The sequence below is a fragment of the Carcharodon carcharias genome, chromosome 8 (genome assembly GCF_017639515.1).
Source record: "Carcharodon carcharias isolate sCarCar2 chromosome 8, sCarCar2.pri, whole genome shotgun sequence".
Taxonomy (NCBI): domain Eukaryota; kingdom Metazoa; phylum Chordata; class Chondrichthyes; order Lamniformes; family Lamnidae; genus Carcharodon; species Carcharodon carcharias.
The window spans coordinates 40008673-40031938 of record NC_054474.1 but is presented as its reverse complement, the minus strand read 5'-3'; the positions used below and the strand labels follow the sequence as shown (position 1 = coordinate 40031938).

General features: G+C 45.5%; 1 protein-coding gene across 2 annotated transcripts in view; it reads left to right on the top strand.

Moving 5' to 3' along the window:
• The first annotated feature begins 6070 nt into the window (after window positions 1-6070).
• The window catches only part of vdac1 (voltage-dependent anion channel 1), a 44826-nt gene continuing 27630 nt past the window's right edge, over window positions 6071-23266 (top strand). Inside the window, exons 1-2 of one of the 2 annotated variants that reach the window (XM_041193176.1) lie at window positions 6095-6214; window positions 10219-10307. The gene's annotated coding sequence lies outside the window, so the exon portion shown is untranslated. Of the gene's footprint in view, window positions 6215-10218; window positions 10308-23266 lie in introns of both variants that reach the window. The other variant, XM_041193175.1, reaches the window with a different exon arrangement.

Sequence of the window (23266 nt, the reverse complement as noted above, 5' to 3'; positions counted from 1 at the left end):
CTTTTTACATTCAGATTGTCCAATTGTTCTTTCCCGGGGCTGTTTCTGTTTAACTGCATCTAATTGCTTGACTGTGTACAGCTTATCATCTTCTATCATCTATTTAATCTGGCATTTTGTTGTCTCTGCCACTCTGCAGATATTTATTACTTTCTCCGGGGTGAGATCAACTTCTCTCAAAAGCTATTCTCTCAGAGTGTCATTTCCAATTCCGTAAATTATTCTACCTTGGATGAATGATTCTCCAAATTCACATGATTTAGCTCATTTTCTCAGCTCAGTTACATACTGACTAATGTTGTCACTGCCTTGTGTGCACATAAAAAAGTTGGTATCTTTTCTAAAAGATTTTTTTTTAGGGCTGCAGTGGGCTTTGAATTTTTCCATTATTTCTTTCAAGTCGTTTTGTTTCTCATCACTTTCAAACATGAATGTGTTAGACTTCTAGGGCTGCTTTCCTTGCTACATGAAGACAGCAACTGAGGGCCTTTTTTATCACTGTCCGTTGCTAGGTACAGCTCGAATTGCTACCCGAACCTCCTCCAGCTTTCAGCGAGATTGCCTTCCAAGCTGAGCTGTCAATGGTTTCAGGACCTCAATGTTGCATTTAGTTTACTTCTGACACCATGTCTTGTTTTTTGTTTCAATGATGCACACAGGCCATTGATATTGTAGCTGAGCTAACTTTATTAATAACACATTTTCCTAACATAAACATATATCTGCAGTAACTGAATTCTATCAAGACAGGTTCCAACATGTGCTATAACAGAAAATGCTGGAAAAACTCAGCAGGTCTGACAGCATCTGCAGAGAGAGAAACAGAGTTAATGTTTTGAGTCTGTATGACCCTTCTTAAGAGCTAAAGAAAAGTACGAAGGTGATGAAATTTATACAAAAACAGAATTACCTGGAAAAACTCAGCAGGTCTGGCAACATCGGCGGAGAAGAAAAGAGTTGATGTTTCGAGTCCTCATGACCCTTCGACAGAACTTGAGAGATTGACAAAGATGTCATGGACAAAAAGACAAAGGGAGTCTTAATGGTAGCGGTAAGGGCTAAAGGAGTGCTGATAGTGGCATAAAGATAAGAAAGCAGAATGTGTTAATAGCAGAACAAGATTAAGCACTCTGTGAAAGGATGTGGAACAAGTAACAGATGGCTCTTTTGGGGGTGGGGTTGGGGGACTGGGCAGTGGTTAGGGAAAAAGGATGGTAAAAGGGATAAAAAGATAAAAAAGGGGGCATAAAACAATGAATAAATGAATAAAAATGAAAATAATTGGATAAAAAATAAAAATAAATTTTAAAAAGGGTTTTAAAAAGTGGGTAAAGATTGAGGAGAGTTCATGGTCTGAAGCTGTTGAACTCAATGTTAAGTTTAGAAGGCTGTAAAGTGCCTGATCAGAAGATGAGGTGCTGTTCCTCCAGTTTGTGTTGGGCTTCACTGTAACATTGCAGCAGGCCAAGGACGGACATGTGAGCATGAGAGCAGGGTGGAGTGTTGAAGTGGCAAGTGACAGGAAGGTTTGGGTCATGCTTGCGGACAGACCGAAGGTGTTCCACAGAGCGATCACCCAGTCTGTGTTTGGTCTCCCCAGTGTAGAGGAGACCGTATTGGGAGCAGTGAATGCACTAGATTAAACTGAAGGAGGTGCAAGTGAAGTGCTGCTTCATCTGAAAGGAATGTTTGGGCTTTTGGAAAGTGAGGAGGGAGGAGGTAAAGGGGCAAGTGTTGCACCTTCTGCGATTGCATGGAAAGGTGTGGTGGAAGGAGATGAGGTGTTGCAAGTGATGGACAAGTGGACCAGGATGTCCCGGAGGGAACAGTCCCTACGGATTGCTGACTGTGGGCAGGGAGGCGGGGGGGGGTGAGAGGAAGTTGTGTTTGGTGGTGGCAAAATACTGGAGTTGGCGGAAATGGCGGAGGATGATCTTTTGAATGCGGAGGCTGGTGGGATGAAAAGTGGGGACAAGGGGACCCTATCATGGTTCTGGGAGTGAGGCGAAGGTGTGAGGGCAGAGGCGCGGGAGATGGGTCGGACACAGTTGAGGGCCCTGTCAACCACAGTGGGTGGGGAACCTCGGTTAAGGAAGAAGGAAGACATGTCAGAAGCACCATTTTGGGAAGTGGCATCATCGGAACAAATGCGACGGAGGCGAAGGAACTGACAGAATGGGATAGAGTCGTTACAGGAAGCAGGGTGTGAGGATCTGTAGCCAAGGTAGCTGTGGGAGTCGGTAGGCTTGTAATGATAGAGAGTCTATCACCAGAAATGGAGACAGAGAGGTCAAGGAAGGGAAGGGAAGTGTCGGAGATGGGCCATGTGAAGGTGATAGAGGGGTGGAAATTGGAAGCAAAATTGATAAATTCTTTCAGGTCCAGACAACAGCATGATGCTGCACTGAAACAGTCGTCGATGTACTGATAAAAAAGTTGGGAGTGGGCCTGAGTAGGACTGGAACCAGGAATGTTCCACATAACCCATAAAGAGACAGGCATAACTGGAACCCATACGGATACCCATAGCCACACCTTTTATTTGGAGGAAGTAAGACAAGTTTAAGGAGAAATTGTTCAGTGAGAGAACAAGTTCAGCCAGACAGAGGAGAGTGATGGTGGTGGATGGAGATTGTTCGGGCCTCTGTTCAAGGGAGAAGTGGAGAGCTCTCAGGCCATCCTGGTGGGGGATGGAGGCATACAGGGATTGTTTGTCCATGGTGAAGAGGAGGTGGTTTAGGGCCAGGAAACTGGAAATTGTTGATATGATGTAGGGCATCAGAGGAATCGCGGATGTAGGTGGGAAGAGACTGGACAAGGGAAGAGAGAATGGAGTCAAGATAGGAAGAAATGAGTTCCTTGGGGCAGGAACAGACTGACATGATGGGTCTACTGGGACAGTCCTGTTTGTGGATTTTGGCAAGAAGGTAGAAACGGGCTGTCTGGGGTTGGGACACAATGAGGTTGAAAGCTGTGGAGGGAAAATCTCCAGAGGAGGTAAGGTCAGTGACAGTACTGGAAACAATGGCTTGATGTTCACCAGTGGGGTCATGATCCAGGGGGAGGCAGGAAGAATTGTCTGAGAGTTGGCACTCAGTCTCTGTGAGGTAGAGGTCAGTACACCACGCTCCTGAGATCCACGCTTAGTGCCATGCACCGCCACATGAACACACTTGACCTCTCCCTCCAGCAGCACCGGCTCATTCTAAGTCAAAGCTGTCCTTTTCCCTAGTTTCATTTTAATTTTTGTCTCATCCAACACCTTAACAAGAAACTTTCTTTCTTTCTTTCAGGTGTTAAGAAACGCAAGCTCCAACAACTTATTGATACCAATTCTCATCCAGGACCCTCCACCCCTTCTCGTCCCTCTGACCCCATCCCTTCTTCTAACTGCAGCCCTTGCTGTGTATTCACCACACCTTCTGACCTTCCCCTCTCTGATGCTGAACAGTCTGTACTTAGCAAGGGACTCAGTTTCATACCCTAACACCCTCATCGCAATGAATTTCGGGTTCGGCATGATGCTCAACTCTTTCTTCGGCGCCTACGTCTCCTTGGTCACTTATTTGAGCAGGAGTCCTCCCTCCGTTCCACGGATGCTTTCACCACTACCACAGTATTCTCCATCCACCTGGAATTCTCCCTCTGACCTCTTATCTGATCTTGATGTTTTAATTGAGAACTGTCGGCGTGACATCGGCCATCTCAATTTCTCTGCTCCTCTCACCCACTCTAACCTGTCTCCTTCTGAACTTGCTGCATTCCATTCCTTAGGTCCAACCCTGACTTTGTTATCAAACCTGCCGACAAAGGTGGTGCTGTTGTTGTCTGCCGTACTGACCTCTACCTTGCAAAGGCTGAGCACCAACTCTCAGACACTTCTTCCTACCTCCCCCTGGACCATGACCCCCCACTGAACATCAAGCCACTGTTTCCAGGACTGTCGCTGACCTTATCTCCTCTGGAGATCTCTCTACAGCTTCCAACCTCATAATTTCTCCTTAAATTTGCCTCACTTCCTCCAAATAAAAGGTGTGTCTATGGGTACCCACATGGTTCGCAGTTATACCTATCTTTTTATAAGGTACGTGGAACATTCCTTGCTCCGGTCCTGCTCAGGCCCCCTCCCATAACTCTTTTTTTGGCACATCGATGACTGCTTTAGTGCCGTGTCATGCTTTTGTCTGGACCTGAAAGAATTTATCAACTTTGCTTCCAATTTTCACCCATCGCTTTCACATGGTCCATCTCCAACACTTCCCTTCCCTCCCTTGACCTCTCTGTCTCCAATTCTGGTGATATACTGTCCACCAATATTCACGGCAAGCCTACTGACTCCCACAGCTACCTCGACTACAGCCCCTTACACCTTGCTTCCTGTAAGGACTCCATCCTATTCTCTCTGTCCCTTTGCCTCCGTTGCAACTATTCCGATACCACTTTCCATAATGGCTCTTCTGACATGTCTTCCTTCTTACTTAACTGAGGTTTCCCACCCACTGTGGTTGACAGGGCCCTCAACCATGTCTGACCCATCTCGCATGCCTCTGCCCTCAAACCTTCCCCTTGATCCCAGAACCATGATAGGGTTCCCCTTGTCCTCACTTTTCACCCCACCAGCCTTCGCATTCATGGGATCATCCTCTGCCATTTCCGCCAACTCCAGCATTATGCCACCACCAACACATCTTCCCCCAACCTCCATCAGCATTGTGTAGGGACCGTTCCCTCCGGGACATCCTGGTCCGTTTCTCCGTCACTCCCCAACACCTCATCCCCTTCCCACAGCACCTTCCCATGCAATCACAGAAGGTGCAACACCTGCCCCTTTACCTCCTCCCTCTCACCGTTCAAGGGCCCAAACATTCCTTTCAGGTGAAGCAGTGCTTCACTTGCACCTCCTTCAATTCGGTCTACTGCATTCGCTGCTCCAAATGCAGTCTCCTCTACACTCGGGAGACCAAACACAGACAGGGTGACCCAGAACTTCTTGTTGCTTGCCATTTCAACACACCATCCTGCTCTCATACCCACATGTACGTACTTGGCCTGCTGCAATGTTCTAGTGAAGCTCAACGCAAACTGGAGGAGCAGCACCTCATCTCCCGATTAGGCACTTTACAGCCTTCTGAACTTAACATTGAGTTCAACAACTTCAGACCATGAACTCTCCTCTATCTTCACCCCTTTTTAAATCCCCCCTTTTTTACCTACATATTTTCATTTTTATTCATTGTTTTATGCCCCCTCCACCCACCCACACCAAAAGGGCCATCTGTTACTTGTTCTATGTTGTTCTCTCACAGAGTGTTTACCCTTTTTCTGCTATTAACACATTCTGCTTTCTTACCTTTATACCACTATCAGCACCTCCTTTAGCCCTTACTACTATCATTGACACTACCTTTGTCTTTTTGTCCATGACATCTTTTTCAATCTCTCCTTAATCCCCACCTATTGCTGGCCTTCAATCCAGTTTCACCTGCTCCAACCCCTTTAAACAGTATAAATTCCATCACATCTACTTCTCTTTAGCTCCGAAGAAGGATCATACAGACTCAAAACGTTAATGCTGTTTCTCTCTCCACAGATGCTGTCAGACCTGCTGGACTATTCCAGAATTTCCTGTTATTATTTCAGATTTCCAGCATCTGCAGTATTTTGCTTTTCTCCAACATGTGCTATCTGACCTTCAGACCCATATTTAGTAGAGTACCGTAAAGTATCTAATAGTGGAGTCCACTACCACAATCAACTATTATCATGGCAGTGAGAATGTGTAACTCACGACTACAGCGAGTGGTTGAAGCAATTCATGTTGATGCATTTAAGGGGAAGTCAGGCACATGATGGAGGAGGGAATAGATGGTTACGTTGGTAGACTTAGATCAGGGAAGGCAGGAGACTCCAGTAGAATATAAACGCCTGCATAGACTGGCTGAAAAAGGTCGACGCCGTTTATCGTCATGATCCTCTGCAGAATCTGACGCTTCGCCTCTTTCATCACACACACTGTCCCTCACCCTCTCTGCGCGCAGGCGCCGCCCCTCGCCCTCTCTGCGCGCAGGCGCAGGCGCTGCTCCTCGCTTAACTCCTGAGTGCCGCGCATGTGTAGCTCCTCTCTCGGCCAGTGTTTGCTGCTGAGTGTGTTTCGGTTGGCGATTCTCGTCTGCTGGATCTCCCTCCCCTCCCAGTCGGTGTGTGCTCTTCAGCGGTACGTATGGGCCAAAATACTGGAGTTAGGTGGAAACCTCACAATATATTCAGGGATAGGGGATGGGAGGCACTAGTGCTTTACTCGGGAGGTTGCTGAACAGACTTTTATTTGAAAGGCCGGGGCCATGAGTAAGTAGATGGCATCGTGTTAGCCTGTTCTTACCCAGGGTTGCGGTACATAACCTTTCCCTCTGCCTCGAGGTTGAATCCTCGAGCTGGTTAAAGGTATTATAAATTTCTGCAGTAGGGATCAATGTGTTCGGCTGGCTGGAGTGTATTGGATGGCGGATGGACTATGACCTTTAAGAGCATGCAAGGTTGGGACGCTGACAGCTATTGCATGTCCCTTGGCCAAAGGCTTTGTAAAATTGTAAGTGCTTTTAAGTAGTGCCGCATTTGCAAGTACGTCTCATTCCTGCTGTGTTCACAAAACCTGCCTTTGAGTTTAACGATTTACAATTTATTTTACTTTTATTACGAACTCTACTTTTAAATATGCTCGATTCTGTTCGTTTATACCTAGTGTATTGAGTCTTGTCACTTTTTTTTGCAGCATGCGAAAGAAAGGTCGTACCAGCTTGTAAATAGCTCCCCAGATGTGGTTGGTTGGGTGGGTTAGGATGACATTTGCAAATGTGCATGTCTGAATCTCGGACTAAAACTTTGGGATGAAGAAATTGCACAAAAACTGTAAAAATGCTGTTCATAGAGAACACACCTTGGAAAGCAAATATTTTCATACCCTCCTTAGGGTGGTGAGTCCTCAGACTGATCAGTACAGATTTTTCTTTGGTAAATTTAAGTCAATACTTTGTGACAGAGATCTTCAATTGCTCACCTAAATCATTTCCATCTCCATAACATTTTAGTTAGACGTTATTCTTGGTATTATAAATGTGAGGAATGCTGCAAAGTGCAGTGTTTATGATATAATTGGACATGACCTTCATAGTTTTGTGTCATGGAGGGTGTCCCCCCAAATGTTGGTCTTTATTTTGCAGTTTTTAAATAGAGAAAGTTAACAAGGGAAGAAAATATCAAGCATCAGCACCAATTTGCATGTCCTTTTAATGTTTTAGGCTTGTTTAACATATCAGTAGAATTTATTTTAATTTGGAAAGTACAATCTACATTGGTTATTTGCAGTGTTGGGATGTTGTATTTTTTTTCTAAAACCTGAGATAAGCATTACGTGAGATGGGAAGTGATACTTGTCCTTGAGTCAGCAAACCATTGTAAAATTCTTATTCATGAATGCATTCAAATATTAATAAGAGTTTTCTGTATTTGTATCCTCCATTGGGTTTGCTTCCTTGATGTAAAATTGCAATAAGACTCTGCAGTGCGACTTGAAATTTTTAGAATGTTGTGTGGAGGTACTCCATAGGCTTCCCTCGGAAATATGATTTTCATGCAAAAGGGGAAGTTCAGTAGTATCATTGTGAGCTGACTTTATGAGCCATATCTAAATCAGTAGAAGATACATGTGATTATCAGTGTACATCATGTTGCAACTAGCCAAGTTGCAGCATTAGTTTGTTTTTTATCCTCTGGTGTGGGTGTCACTATCTAAGCCAGCATTTATTTCCTTTATCTACTTTTCTGGGAAGGTGATGATGAACTGCCTTTTTGAAATGCTACATGTGATTTGATTCAACTGTGTGACTTGCTAGTCCACTTTGAGGGCAGTTCAGAGTCAGTCATCTTGGTGTGGGAGGGATTGGAGCCACGTATATAAGTCATTCCAGCTAAGAACAGCAGGTCTCTTTCCCTAAAGAACATTGCTGAAACAGTTAGGTTTTTACTACAAAACAGCAGTGTCATGGTCATTTTTACTGAAACCAGCTTTTTAGTTCCATGTTTTTATATAAACTGAAGGTGTATTCTTAAACTGCTGTCAAGGTATTTGAACTAACGATCTCTGGATTATTACTCCGGGGTCCTAGACTACTAGTTCAACACCATAACTACTATGCTACCATACCCAGGTATGTTACTGTACTGCAAATTTCATGATTTAAATGAAACTTCATATAATGCAGATTAACTCAGCAGTTTTTTTTTTAGTAAAGTACTTTTGTACCTCTGGATTTTCTCTGTTTAGATTTGTTTTCTTTCTACTGCATGCCAACCAAGGGTTCAGGAAGGTGACTTGCACTATGTCAGTATAACTCTATAACCTGCTGAATGATGCATAAAAGTGTCATGGGATTTTTTTCCATCTACTTGGGAGGGCAGATAAGGCCTCAGTTTAACAAAAGCTGGCGCCTTCAACGGTGTAGCATTCGCTCACTACTGCACTGAAGTGTCAGCTTAGATTATGTACATAACATATGAAATAGGAGCAGGAGTAGACCATTCAGCCCCTTGACCCTGCTCTGTCTTTCAGTACAGTGTTGGCTAATCTGATTGTACCCATAACTCCACATTCCAACCTGCGCCCCCCCCCCCCCCATAACACTTTGTCAATCAAAAATCTGTCTAACGCAGCCTTGAATATATTCAATAATCCAGCCCCCAGTGCTCACTGGGGGAGAAAATTCCCAATACTGATGACCCTCTGGGAAAAGAAATTCATCCTTATCTCCATCTCCTTATTTTTAAACTGTGCCCCTTAGTTCTAGAAACCACTCCCCCCCCCCCCCCCCCAACCATGACAGGAACCATCCTCTCAGCATCTACCCTGTCAAGCCCCCTCAGAATCTTATGATACAATAAGATCACCTCTCATTCTTCTAAACTCCTATGAGTATAGGCCTAACCTTTCTCCATAAGACAACCCCATCATTCCAGGAATCGATCTAGTAATATAAAAGCAAAATACTGCAGGTGCTGGAAATCTGCAATAAAAAAATGAAAATGCTGGAAAAACTTAAGAGGTTTGGCAGCATCTGTGGAGTGAGAGTTAACGCTTCATGTCCAATATGACTATTCTTCGGAACGGTTCCTAAGAGGAGTCCTATTGGGCTCAAAAGGTTAACTGTGTTTCTCTCTCCACAGATGCTACCAGACCTGCTGAATTTTTCCAGCACTTTGTTTTTAAATCAGCCTAATGTACTTTTGAACTGTTTCCAGTGCAAGTATGTCCCTACTTTAACTAAAATGACCTCTGTGTGGTCTCACCTGTGCAGTTATGGCAATTCTTCCTTACTTTTATGCTCCATCCCCATTGCAATACAGGCCAGTATTCCATTTGCCTTCCTAATTTCTTGCTGTATCTGCATGCTGACTTTGTGATTCATATATAAAGACACTCAGATCCCTCTATACTTGCAGCATTCAGTAGTCTCTTTCCATTTAAATAATATTCTACTTTTCTATTCTTCCTGCCGAAGTTGTCAGCTTCACATTTTCCCACATTGTACTCCATCTGCCAAATTTTTGCCCACTCACTTAATCTACCTGTATTCCTTTGCATACTCTTTGTATTATCCTCCTCACAAATTACTTTCCTCACAATTTACTTTCCTACTTATCCCAGTCGTTAACAAATTTGTTTACAATACAGTCAGATACAATACAGATGTGTTCAAGTTTCTGGACACCACTCTGTTGAATTAGGCAAAAGAGCTACCACTGTGCCAAGACTGGCAATATTAGCTGTGGAGTTATTCTGTAGTTTTAAGAGAACTATCAGCCTGATATATACTGTGGTAAAACATAAGACCATCATTTATTATCTGACTAATTTGTTTGAGTTATGTGATTGGCTGACTGTTTATGAAACTTGGTGTTGTTAAGATATGTAGTACTTGTAGTTTTTTAATTGCTATACAAATTTAAGAGAATGAATAGGATAACAAGCTAATAAATTGAGAAAATCGCATTTCACTCAAGTTCTAATGAAACAGGTCACTTGAGAATTTATGGGAGGCATCACCAAAAATAAGTGACTGCCACAAGTTGTTAGGTGCAGTGTAATGATGGACAAGAGTAAAAGAACTAATTAAATTGACATAAGGGGGAAAAAAATCAAAAACCCACTCTCTTTTTATGTGATAGAAAACTTAACGGCCTCTTCAGACCTGGTGGATACTTCACACAAAGTGTCTGATTGCAGGTATGGAAAGGAGGACCCAGTGCTAGATCAGGTGAGATAAACTGTTACATTGATCAGGACATGTCTTTTAGACTTTCAGACTAATGCAGCAGGCATGAGACTGTATAAAGGATTGTATGAAGGGAGGACACCTGATGGTGAACCTAATGGTTACTTTGAGTGGTCATTTTTAACTTTGTACTCTACCAATCAGTCTTTCTGGACAGAAATAGTAAAATTAGAATTGAGCAATAGAATCATGGTAAATGGCTTGTTGCACAGCCCACTAATACAAACCCTGTGATAAAAGCAAAATACTGCGGATGCTGGAAATCCAAAACAAAAACAAAAATACCTGGAAAAACTCAGCAGATCTGACAGCATCTATGGAGAGGAACACCGTTAATGTTTCGAGTCTGTATGACTCTTCAACAGAACTAAGGAAAAATACAAAAGAGGTGAAATATAAGCTGGTTTAAGGGGGTGGTGGGACAGGTAGAGCTGGATACAGGGCCACTGATAGGTGGAGATAACCAAAAGATGTCATAGACAAAAGGACAAGGAGATGTTGAAGTTGGCGATATTATCTAAGGAATGTGATAATAGGTGACATTAAGGGTAGAAAGCAGGATGAGCAAGGTACAGATAGCCCTAGTGGGGGTGGGGTGGGGGGGGGAAGGGATCGAAATAGGCTAAAAGGTAGAGATAAAACAATGGATGGAAATACATTTAAAAATAATGGAAATAGGTGGGAAAAGAAAAATCTGTATAAATTATTGGTAAAAAGGAGGATCGGAAAGTGGGTGGGGATGGAGGAGAGAGTTCATTATCTAAAATGGTTGAACTCAATATTCAGTCCGAAAGCCTGGAAAGTGCCGAGTTGGAAGATGAGGTGCTGTTCCTCCAGTGTGCATTGAGCTTCACTGGAACAATGCAACAGGCCAAGGAAGGACATGTGGGCATGAGAGCAGGGTGGAGTGTTGAAATGGCAAGTGACAGGGAGGTCTGGGTCATGCTTGCGGACAGACCAAAGGTGTTCTGCAAAGCGGTGACCCAGTCTGCATTTGGTCTCTCCAATGTAGAGGAAACTGCATTGGGAGCAGCGAATGCAGTAGACTAAATTGAGGGAAGTGCAAGTGAAATGCTGCTTCACTTGATAAGAGTGTTTGGGCCCTTGGACGGTGAGGAGAGGGGAAGTAAAGGGGCAGGTGTTGCACCTTCTGCAGTTGCATGGGAAGGTGCTGTGGGAGGGGGTTGAGGTGTAGGGGGTGATGGAGGAGCGGACCAGGGTGTCCCGAAGGGAACGATCCCTGCGGAATGCCGTCGGTGGGGTGAAGGGAACACGTGTTTGGTGGTGGCATCATGCTGGAGTTGGCGGAAAGGGCGGAGGATGATCCTTTGAATGCGGAGGCTGGTGGGGTGATAAATGAGGACAAGGGGGACCCTGTCATGGTTCTGGGAGGGAGTGGAAGGTGTGAGGGCGGATGTGCGGGAGATGGGCCGGACACGGTTGAGGGCCCTGTCAACCACAGTGGGTGGAAAACCTCGGTTAAGGAAGAAGGAAGACATGTCAGAGGAACTGATTTTGAACAGATGTGACGGAGGCAAAGGAACTGAGAGAATGGGATGGAGTCCATACAGGAAGCGGGGTGTGAGGAGCTGTAGTCGAGGTAGCTGTGGGAGTCGCTAGGCTTGTAATGGATATTGGTGGACAGTCTATCACCAGAAATTGAGACAGAGTGGTCAAGAAAGGGAAGGGAAGTGTCAGAGATGGACCATGTGAAAATGATGGAGGGGTGGAAATTGGAAGCAAAATTAATAAATTTTTCCAGGTCCAGACGAGAGCATGAAGCAGCACTGAAGTAATCATCGATGTACCAGAGAAAGAGTTGTGGGAGGAGGCCTGAGTAGGGCTGGAACAAGGAATGTTCCACATACCCCATAAAGAGACAGGCATAGCTGGGGCCCATGCGGATACCCATAGCCACACCTTTTATTTGGAGTAAATGAGAGGAGTTGAAGGAGAAATTGTTCAGTGAGAGAACAAGTTCAGCCAGACAGAGGAGAGTAGTGGTGGATGGGGATTGTTCGGGCCTCTGTTCGAGGAAGAAGTGGAGAGCCATCAGACCATCCCAGTGGGGGATGGAGGTGTCGAGGGATTGGACGTCCATGGTGAAGAGGAGGCGGTTGGGGCCAGGGAACTGGAAATTGTTGATATGATGTAGGGTGTCAGAGGAATCATGGATGTAGGTGGGAAGGGACTGGACAAGGGGAAAGAGAATGGAGTCAAGATAGCAAGAAATGAGTTCTGTGGGGCAGGAACAGGCTGACACGATCAGTCTGCTGGGAGAGTCCTGTTTGTGGACTTTGGGTAGGAGGTAGAAGCGGGCCATCCGAGGTTGGAAGCTGTGGAAGGAAGATCTCCAGAGGAGATGAGGTCAGTAACAATCCTGGAAACAATGGCTTGATGTTCAGTGGTGGGGTCATGGTCCAGGGGGAGGTAGGAAGAAGTGTCTGCGAGTTGATGCTCAGCCTCTGCGAGGTAGAGGTCAGTGCGCCAGACAACAACAGCACCACCCTTGTCAGCAGGTTTGATGACAATGTCAGGGTTGGACCTGAGAGAACAGAGTGCAGCAAGTTCCGAGAGAGACAGGTTGGAGTGGATGAGAGGAGCAGAGAAATTGAGATGACTGATGTCAATACAAACCCTGTGACTGACTCAAATCAATTTCACATCCCTAAAACACTTGTGATGCCATGGCATACAAGGCTATGGGCCTGGTGCTGGAAAATGGGATTATAATAGTTAGGTACTTGTTTGACTGGCGCAGACTTGCTGGGCCGAAGGGCCTTTTTCTGTGGGCTGTAGACCTCTATGACTCTTTTTTTAAAAAAAAATTAAAGTTGGTTTGCTATTTCTATTTCGTTTGCTGTCATCCATGTTCCTAAGATATTGATTGAAGATCTATATGAGAACAAAATTAGGGAACTTTTTGTTACATCAATGTCCATTTTCTACTAGGCAGGTTACCTCTAATATTAAGCTAGATAATGGAGTTTATACTGTCGTAATAAATCTAGTTGACGCTGCTCATTTGCTGACCTGTGCCTGTAGCTGTACATTTCAGGTGCTGGTTACTAGGGTTTTTATTATACAGAATGCTGATAGCATTTTAGTCAAATATTTCAGCATTTAAAAATAAACATGCTGCTCTTAAGGTTCATTAGTCTAGCCTGGGAAGCTCTCAGCTTTTGTTAATGGTGCTGCCATACAGTTCTGTTATTCTAATAAAAGTTTGTATTTCCATAGCTGCCTTTCAGAGCTGTCTCAAAATGCTTTACAGAGTACATAGCAAACTAGAGGGGAGCAAGCTTGGGGCATGTGAATAAATTGAATAGTGTGGATTGTGGGAGACTTTGATGGAAAGGACAAGGACAATGTAGAAATGCTGGAGGAGAGAGATCCAGATGATAGTGGCTCAGTGACAAAAGAGAGAGCCATTAATGAAGGAATTTAAAGTGTCAGATGAGTGGTGAGTCTCTGCTGAAATGTTCTGATAGAGGAAAATATCTGATGTTGGATGGAGCAAAGCAATGGTTGGAATGGAAAAAAAAAAATCTTGGTCAATTAGATGGAGTATAAAGATCCAATGAAGCTCGATTTTAAAAATGCAAGATGGTGGCATGGACAGGAATGTGAACTCTCTCATTTTGGATGAGTCATAGTTTCTAGAGACAAGCAAGATGGGGAAAAGATCAGAGAGATTGTGCCTTAAGCTATAAGGTGTAGATAATGGTTTCTACTGAAGGAGGAGAGTTACGGACAGATGTAGGTGATAGAGGCAAAAAAAAGGCTTTGATATATTAAATGTGGAGAAGAAAGATCATTTCAGGGCTAAGCAGTGTACTAACATTTGACATTTGGACTGAGACACTTTGGTATGTCCTGAGATTACGAAAGGTGCTATGAAAAATAGCTCTTCATTAATTAGTTCATAAAGACCATACCACATGGACTGCAGCAGTTCAAGGAGGAAGCTCACCACCACCTTCTCAAGGGCAACTCGGGATGGGCAATAAATGCTGGCCTAGTCAGCGATGCCCACATCCCGTGAACGAATAACAAAAAAGTTGAGAATAATGCATTGCAGAGGGTGATTAAAATGTTGTAATGAAGAACTTCATAGAGTCATAACTGTACAAATAGTGGCCATTTGGATGATGGAGTCCATAGTGACTCTTTCTAGAGAAATCCAATCACCACCGTTCTGCATCCCCATTGCCTTGCAAGCTATTTCCCTCATATGTCCATCCAATTTCCTTTTGAAATCACTGGTCAGCTTCGCTTTCACCACCTTCATGGGTAGCGAGATCCAGTTCATCACTACTCATTGTGTAAAAGTGTTCTTTCTCATATTTCCACACGCACCCACCCCCCCCCCCCCACACCCAATACCTCTTGGCCAAAACCTAAAATTTGTGTCTATCAGTCCTTGTACCATCAGTAAAGGGAACAACTTTTCTCTGTCTACCTTATCTAAGCTTGTTATAATCTTGTACACCTCTATCAGACTTTCCCTCAACAACTTCTGCTTCCAGGAGAATAGCTGCCAGTTTCTCCAACTTCACCTTGTAGCTAAATTCCCTTATATCTGGAACCATTCTGGTAAATCTCCTCTGCACACTCAAGGGCCTTCATATCTTTCCTAAAGTGTGGAATGAGATCTCAGTATAATAGTCTAGTTGTGGCCTGTTCAGAACTATATACAGATGAAGCATAACTTCCCTGCTTTTGGGCACAATCCATTTGTATATGAAGCCCAAGACCCCATAAACTTTGCTTACTACTCTCTGACCATGTCCTGCCACTTCAAAGATCCATTCACATGAACCCATAGATCTCTCTGTTCCTGCATGCTTTTTTGAACTGTTCCATTTTTTCCCCCAAAATATACTTTATTCATAAAATTTGTAGAAATACATTACATGACATAAACTACAATACAGATCAGTTTTTTCCAGTACAGTGCATGAAGTGCCTCATTACACTTTACAGGTTCCATTTAAAATGTCCATTGCATGTCAAAATTTTTTTTATTCATTCACGGGATGTGGGCATCGCTGATTAGGCCAGCATTTATTGCCCATCCCGAGTTCCCCTTGAGAAGGTGGTGGTGAGCTTCCTCCTTGAACTGCTGCAGTCCATGTGGTGTCGGTACACCCAGAGTGCTGTTAGGAAGGGAGTTCCAGGATTTTGATCTAGCAACAGTGAAGGAACGGTGATATATTTCCAAGTCAGGATGGCAAGTGACTTGGGGGGGGGAACTGCCAGGTGATGGTGTTTCCATCTGTCTGCTGCCCTTGTCCTTCTAGGTGGTAGTGGGCGTGGGTTTAGAAGGTGCTGTCTAAGGAGCCTTGGTGAATCCTGCAGTGCATCTTGTAGATGGTACACACTGCTGCTACTGTGCGTCGACGGTGGAGGGAGTGAATGTTTGAGGATGTAGTGCTAATGAAGCGGACTGCTTTGTCCTGGACGGTGTCCATCCTCTTCAGTGTTGTGGGAGCTGCCTTCATCAGGCAAGTGGGAAGTATTCCATCACACTCCTGACTTGTGCCTTGTAGATGGTGGACAGACTTTGGGGAGTCAGGAAATGAGTTACTCAGTCGCAGGATTCCTAGCCTCTGATGTGTGTACTCTTGTAGCCGCAGTATTTATATGGCTAGTCCAGTTCAGTTTCTTGTCGATGGTAACCCCCAGGATGTTGATAGTGGGGTATTCAGTGATGGCAATGCTACTGAACATCAAGGGTCGATGGTTAGATTCTCGCTTGGAGATGATCATTGCCTGACAGTTGTGTGGCGTGAATGCTACTTGCCACTTGTCAGCCCAAGCTTGGATATTGTCCAGGTCTTGCTGCATTTGGACATGGACTGCTTCAGTATCTGAGGAGTTGCGAATGGTGCTGAACATCGTGCAAACATCCCCACTTCTGACTTTATGATGGAAAGAAGGCTGTTGATGAAGCAGCTGAAGATGACTGGGCTGAGGACACTACCCTGAGGAACTCCTGCAGTGATGTCCTGAAGCTGAGATGACTGACCTCCAACAACCACAGCCTCATCCTTTGTGACTCCAACCAGCAGAGAGTTTTTCCCCTGATTCCCATTGACTCTAGTTTTACTAGGGCTTCTTGATGCCACACTCTGTCAAATGCTGCCTTGATGTCCAGGGCAGTCACTCTCGACTCACTTTGGGAGTTCAGCTCTTTTGTCCATGTTTGAACCAAAGCTGTAATGAGGTCAGGAGCTGAGTGGCCCTGGTGGAACCTAAACTGGGCATCAGTGAGCAGGTTATTGCTAAGCAAGTGCTGCTTGATAGCACTGTTGATGACCCCTTCCATTACTTTATTTGATTCTCAGTAGACTGAGAGAGTAGCAGTAATTGGCTGGGTTGGATTTGTCTTGCTAATTGTGTACAGGACATACCTGGGCAATTTTCCTTGTAGCTGGGTAGATGCTAGTGTTGTAGCAGTGCTGGAACAGCTTGGCTAGGGGCACGGCAAGTTCTGGAGCACAAGTCTTCAGTACTATTGCCAGAATATTGTCAGGGGCCCATAGTCTTTGCAGTATCCAGTGCCTTCAGCCATTTCTTGATATCACGTGCAGTGAATCGAATTGGCTAAAGACAGACATCTGTGATGCTGGGAACCTCCTCCAGTGAGTTGTTTCATTGTCCACTGCCATTCGCGACTGGGTGTGGCAGGACTGCAGAGCTTAGATCTGATCCACTGGTTGTGGGATCACTTAGCTCTATCACTTGCTGCTTATCCTGTTTGGCACTCAAGTAGTCCTGTGTTATAGCTTCACCAGGTTGACACCTCATTTTTGGGTATGCCTGGTGCTGCTCCTGGTATGCCCTCCTGGACTCTTCATTGAACCTTTAAGTCTATATAGCCTCTCTTTATCCCTTTTGCCAAATTGCATCACCTAACACATATATCTGTACTAAATTTCAGCTGCCATTTGACTGCCCATTTTGCTAGCCTATCTATGTTCTATGTCACAGTCTGAGGATATGGGGTAGACTATTTAGGACTGTGATGAGGAGAAATTTCTTCACCCAGAGAGAGTGGTGAGCCTGTGGAATTTGTTACCACAAAGTAGTTGAGACCAAAACATTGTATGCTTTCCAGAAGGAGTTAGATATTCCTTATAGGGAGAAAGTGGGAGCAGGCTATTGAATTGGGTGATCAGCCATGATCATAATGAATGGCAGAGCAGGTTCAAAGGGCCAAATGGCCTACCCCTCCTCCTATTTTCTATGTTTCTATGTCCTGTTGCAATCCATTGGTCTCATCCTCTTAGTCACACTTTCAAGTTTGGTATGAGCAAAAAATTGAAGTTTTACTCTGTATTTCTATATTCAAGTCAATTATACATCAAAAAAGTAGCTGTCCCAACACTGACCCTTAAAGAATACTGCAGTCTACCATCCTCCAACCATTTACCATAACTTGTTGTTTTCTGTCCTTAAGCCAATTATTTTATCCAGACTGACACTCACCCACCTCAATTTTGTTAATCAGCCTTTTATGTGGTACTTTGTCAAATGCAGACAACATCCACCACATTGCCTTCATTAATCTTCTCTGTTAATTCATCAAAAAATTCAATTAGATTAGTCCAGCACGACCTGTCTTTTACAAATCCTTGCTGCCTCTTAATTAACTCAAACTTCTCCAAGTGAATGTTAATTTTTGTCCCTGATTATTGTCTCTAAGACTTTACCTAACACTAATGTTGAACTACTCTAGGCACATTTTTTTTTCTTGCCCCCATCATCGTTCCCTTTGACTCTGGAAGATTAACTCTTCAGTCATTCAATTTCTCTTGTTTTGAAGGAGGTGGAGGTGGAAGTAGGAGGGGGAGATGGAGTGGGGGGGGGTGGATTTAGGTGGGGGAGACGGGGTGGCGGGTTGGATTTAGGAGGGGAAATGGGGGCAGGGCTCAGTATAATACTTATCCAGGAGTTACAAGTGGTTTTAATCCTTTTAACTTTACCTGGGTAACTGTTCTGCTAAGAGAGTCAGAACCATCTGAATTCTCTGGTTTAGCTCGGAGTTTTGGAAGGTTTCAGGTGCAGGGTAATGCTCAATAGAAGTTTTAACTTCCAGGGCAATTCCCATGCAGTGCTTGCGTGGGGACTTCCAGGAGGTCCCCTTGCACATCTTCTGGGGTATCTCTGGGGTTCTATCCCCCAGAGAACAGAAGTTCTGGGCCCTTATTTGTGTGGTTGGCTTAAAGTGGCAACAGGAAGCTGCAGTTCACCTTGGAATCTCTGGGCTAAGTAGAATCATTACCCCGTGTTTCCCTGTTGAAAATGCACATATGTTGTTGGGAAGGACAAGATTGGGCTCAGCTGTGATGCTCTTAATTTTTGCAGTTAACACTCGAATGCTTGCTGAAGTAACATGCTAAAGACAAAAACAGAAATACCTGGAAAAACTCAGCAGGTCTGGCAGCATCGGCGGAGAAGAACAAAGTTGACATTTCGAGTCCTCGTGACCCTTCAACAGAACTAAGTAAAAATAGGAAAGGGGTGAAATATAAGCTGGTTTAAGGTGGGTGGGGTGGGGGTAGAGAAGGCAGGGGGGAGGTTGTTGGGACAAGCAAGCAGTGATAGGAGCAGATAATCAAAAGATGTCACAGACAAAAGAACAAAGAGGTGTTGAAGGTGGTGATATTATCTAAAAGAATGTGCTAATTAAGAATGGATGGCAGGACACGCAAGGTACAAATAGCTCTAGTGGGGGTGGGGTGAAATAAGACTAACGGGCATAAAAGGTTTAGATTTAAAAATAATGGAAATAGGTGGGAAAAGAAAAATCTATATAAATTATTGGAAAAAAAAAAGGGAGGGGGAAGAAACGGAAAGGGGTTGGGGATGGAGGAGGGAGGTCAAGATCTAAAGTTGTTGAACTCAATATTCAGTCCGGAAGGCTGTAAAGTGCCTAGTCTGAAGATGAGGTGCTGTTCCTCCAGTTTGCATTGAGCTTCACTGGAACGATGCAGCAAGCCAAGGACAGACATGTGGGCAAGACAGCAGGGTGGAGTGTTAAAACGGCAAGCGACAGGGAGGTCTGGGTCATTCTTGCAGACAGACCGAAGGTGTTCTGCAAAGCGGTCGCCCAGTCTGCGTTTGGTCTCTCCAATGCAGAGGAGACCGCATTGGGAGCAACGAATGCAGTAGACTAAGTTGGGGGAAATGCAAGTGAAATGCTGCTTCACTTGAAAGGAGTGTTTGGGCTCTTGGATGGTGAGGAGAGAGGAAGTGAAGGGGCAGGTATTGCATATTTTGCGTATGCATGGGGAGGTGCTGTAGGTGGGGTTGAGGAGTGGGGAATGATGGAGGAATGGACCAGAATGTCACGGAGGGAATGATCCCTATGGAATGCCGCCAGGGAGGGTGAAGGGAAGATGTGTTTGGTGGTGGCATCATGCTGGAGTTGGCGGAAATGGCGGGGGATGATCCTTTGAATGCGGAGGCTGGTGGGGTGATAAGTGAGGATAAGGGGGACCCTATCATGTTTCTGGGAGGGAGGAGAAGGCGTGAGGGTGGATGCTTGGGAGATGGGCCAGACACGGTTGAGGGCCTTGTCGACGACCGTGGGTGGAAAACCTCGGTTAAGGAAGAAGGAGGACATGTCAGAGAAACTGTTTTTGAAGGTAGCATCATCAGAACAGATGTGATGGAGGCGAAGGAACTGAGAGAATGGGTTGGAGTCCTTACAGGAATTGGGGTGTGAGGAGCTGTAATCGAGGTAGCTGTGGGAGTCGGTAGGCTTGTTATGGATATTGGTGGACAGTCTATCACCAGAAATTGAGACAGAGAGGTCAAGGAAGGGAAGGGAAATGTCAGAGATGGACCATGTGAAAATGATGGAGGGGTAGAGATTGGAAAGAATTAATAAATTTTTCCAGGTCCAGACGAGAGCATGAAGCAGCACAGAAGTAATCATCGATGTACCGGAGAAAGAGTTGTGGGAGGGGGCCGGAGTAGGACTGGAACAAGGAATGTTCCACATGCCCCATAAAGAGACAGGCCTAACTGGGGCCCATGCGGGTGCCCATAGCCACACCTTTTATTTGGAGGAAGTGAGAGGAGTTAAAGGAGAAATTGTTCAGTATGAGAACAAGTTCAGCCAGACAGAGGAGAGTAGTGGTGGATGGGGATTGTTCGAGCCTCTGTTCGAGGACGAAACTGAGAGCCCTCAGACCATCCTGGTGGGGGATGGAGGTGGAGAGGGATTGGACGTCCATGGTGAAGAGGAGGCGGTTGGGGCCAGGGAACTGGAAATTGTTGATGTGACGTAAGGTGTCAGAGGAATCACGGATGTAGGTGGGGAGGGACTGGACAAGGGGAGAGAGAAGGGAGTCAAGATAACGAGAAATGAGCTCCATGGGGCAGGAACAGGCTGACACGATTGGTCTACCGGGACAGTCCTGTTTGTGGATTTTGGGTACATGGTAGAAGCGGGCTGTCCGAGGTTGGGCGACTATCAGGTTTGAAGCTGTGGAAGGAAGATCTCCAGAGGAGATGAGGTCAGTGACAGTCCTGGAAACAGTGGCTTGATGTTCAGTGGTGGGGTCATGGTCCAGGGGGAGATAGGAGGAAGTGTCTGCGAGTTGACACTCAGCCCCTGCGAGGTAGAGGTCAGTGCACCAGACAACAATAGCACCACCTTGTCAGCGGGTTTGATGACAATGTTAGGGTTGGACCTGAGAGAACAGAGTGCAGTAAGTTCAGAGAGAGACAGGTTAGAATGGTTGAGAGGAGCAGAGAAATTGAGATGACTAATGTCACGCCAACAGTTCTCAATGAAAAGATCAAGAGAAGGTAAGAATCCAGAGGCAGGGGTCCAGGTGGAGGGAGAATATTGGAGGTGGGTAAAAGGATCCGTTGAATGGGGAGAGGACTCCTGCCCAAAGAAATGAGCACAGAGACGAAGGCGGCGGAAGAAGAGTTCAGCATTGTGCCGAGCCCGAAATTCATTGAGATGAGGATGTAAGGGTATGAAACCAAGTCCTTTGCTGAGCACTGAACGTTCAGCGTCGGAGAGGGGAAGGTCAGGGAGTATAGTGAATACACGGCGGGGGCTGGGATTGGAAGATGGGGTGGGGCGGAGGGACAGGCAGGGGTGGAGTGTCCTAGATAGGTGTTGGTGTCGATGAGTTGTTGGAGCTTGCGTTCCTTAGCACTTGAGAGAAAGAGAAAAAGTTTCTTGTTGAAGCGTCGGATGAGATGAAGAATAAAATGAAACTGGGGGCACGCACAGCTTTGAAAAAGGTTACGGTGGTGCTGCTGGAGGGAGAGGTCGAGTGTGTTTGTATAGCGGCATATGGCACTGAGTGTGGATCTCAGAATGCAGCGAGAACAGCAGTCCGAGAAACGTTTTATGTCCCAGAGATATCTGTATTCCTGGGTGGGTTCGAAACATGAGGGATGGAATTTCAGTTGAAATCCACATGCGGTAAGTCGGAGACAGTCACTGAGAAAGGAAATATGGCTGTGAAAGCGGGTTTTAGTAAACACCTTGTCAAACACCAAAACTCCTCTTCACCATGGACGTCTAATCCCGCTACACCTCCATCCCCCACCAGGATGGTCTGAGGGCTCTCAGCATCTTCCTTCAACAGAGGCCCGAACAATCCCCATCCACCACTACTCTCCTCCGTCTGGCTGAACTTGTCCTCACATTGAACAATTTCTCCTTTAACTCCTCTCACTTCTTCCAAATAAAAGTTGTGGCTATGGGTACCTGTATGGGCCCCAGCTATGCCTGTCTCTTTATGGGGTATGTGGAACATTCCTTGTTCCAGTCCTACTCCGGCCCCCTCCCACAACTCTTTCTCCGATACAACGATGATTACTTTGGTGCTGCTTCATGCTCTCGTCTGGACCTGGAAAAATTCATTCATTTTGCTTCCAATCTCCACCCCTCCATCATTTTCACGTGGTCCATCCCTTCCTTTCCTTGACCTCTCTGTCCCAATCTCTGGTGATAGACTGTCCACCAATATCCATTACAAGCCTACCGACTCCCACAGCTACCTTGACTACAGCTCCTCACACCCCGCTTCCTGTAAGGACTCCATCCCATTCTCTCAGTTCCTTCGCCTCCGTCGCATCTGTTCTGATGATGCTACCTTCAAAAACAGTTCCTCTGACATGTCCTCCTTCTTCCTTAACCGAGGTTTTCCACCCACGGTCGTTGACAAGGCCCTCAACCGTGTCTGGCCCATCTCCCGCGCATCCGCCCTCATGCCTTCTCCTCCCTCCCAGAAACATGATAGGGTCTCCCTTGTCCTCACTTATCACCCCACCAGCCTCTGCATTCAAAGGATCATCCCCTGCCATTTCCGCCAACTCCAGCATGATGCCATCACCAAACACGTCTTCCCTTAACCACCCCGGCGGCATTCCGTAGGGATCGTTCCCTCCGTGACATTCTGGTCCACTCCTCCATCACCCCCCACTCCTCAACCCCACCTACAGCACCTCCCCATGCATACGCAAAATATGCAATACCTGCCCCTTCACTTCCTCTCTCCTCACCATCCAAGGGCCCAAACACTCCTTTCAAGTGAAGCAGCATTTCACTTGCATTTCCCCTAACTTAGTCTACTGCATTCGTTGCTCCCAATGCGGTCTCCTCTGCATTGGAGAGACCAAACGCAGACTGGGCGACCGCTTTGCAGAACACCTTCGGTCTGTCTGCAAGAATGACCCAGACCTCCCTGTCGCTTGCCATTTTAACACTCCACCCTGCTGTCTTGCCCACATGTCTATCCTTGGCTTGCTGCATCGTTCCAGTGAAGCTCAATGCAAACTGGAGGAACAGCACCTCATCTTCCGACTAGGCACTTTACAGCCTTCCGGACTGAATATTGAGTTCAACAACTTTAGATCTTGAACTCCCTCCTCCATCCCCACCCCCTTTCCGTTTCTTC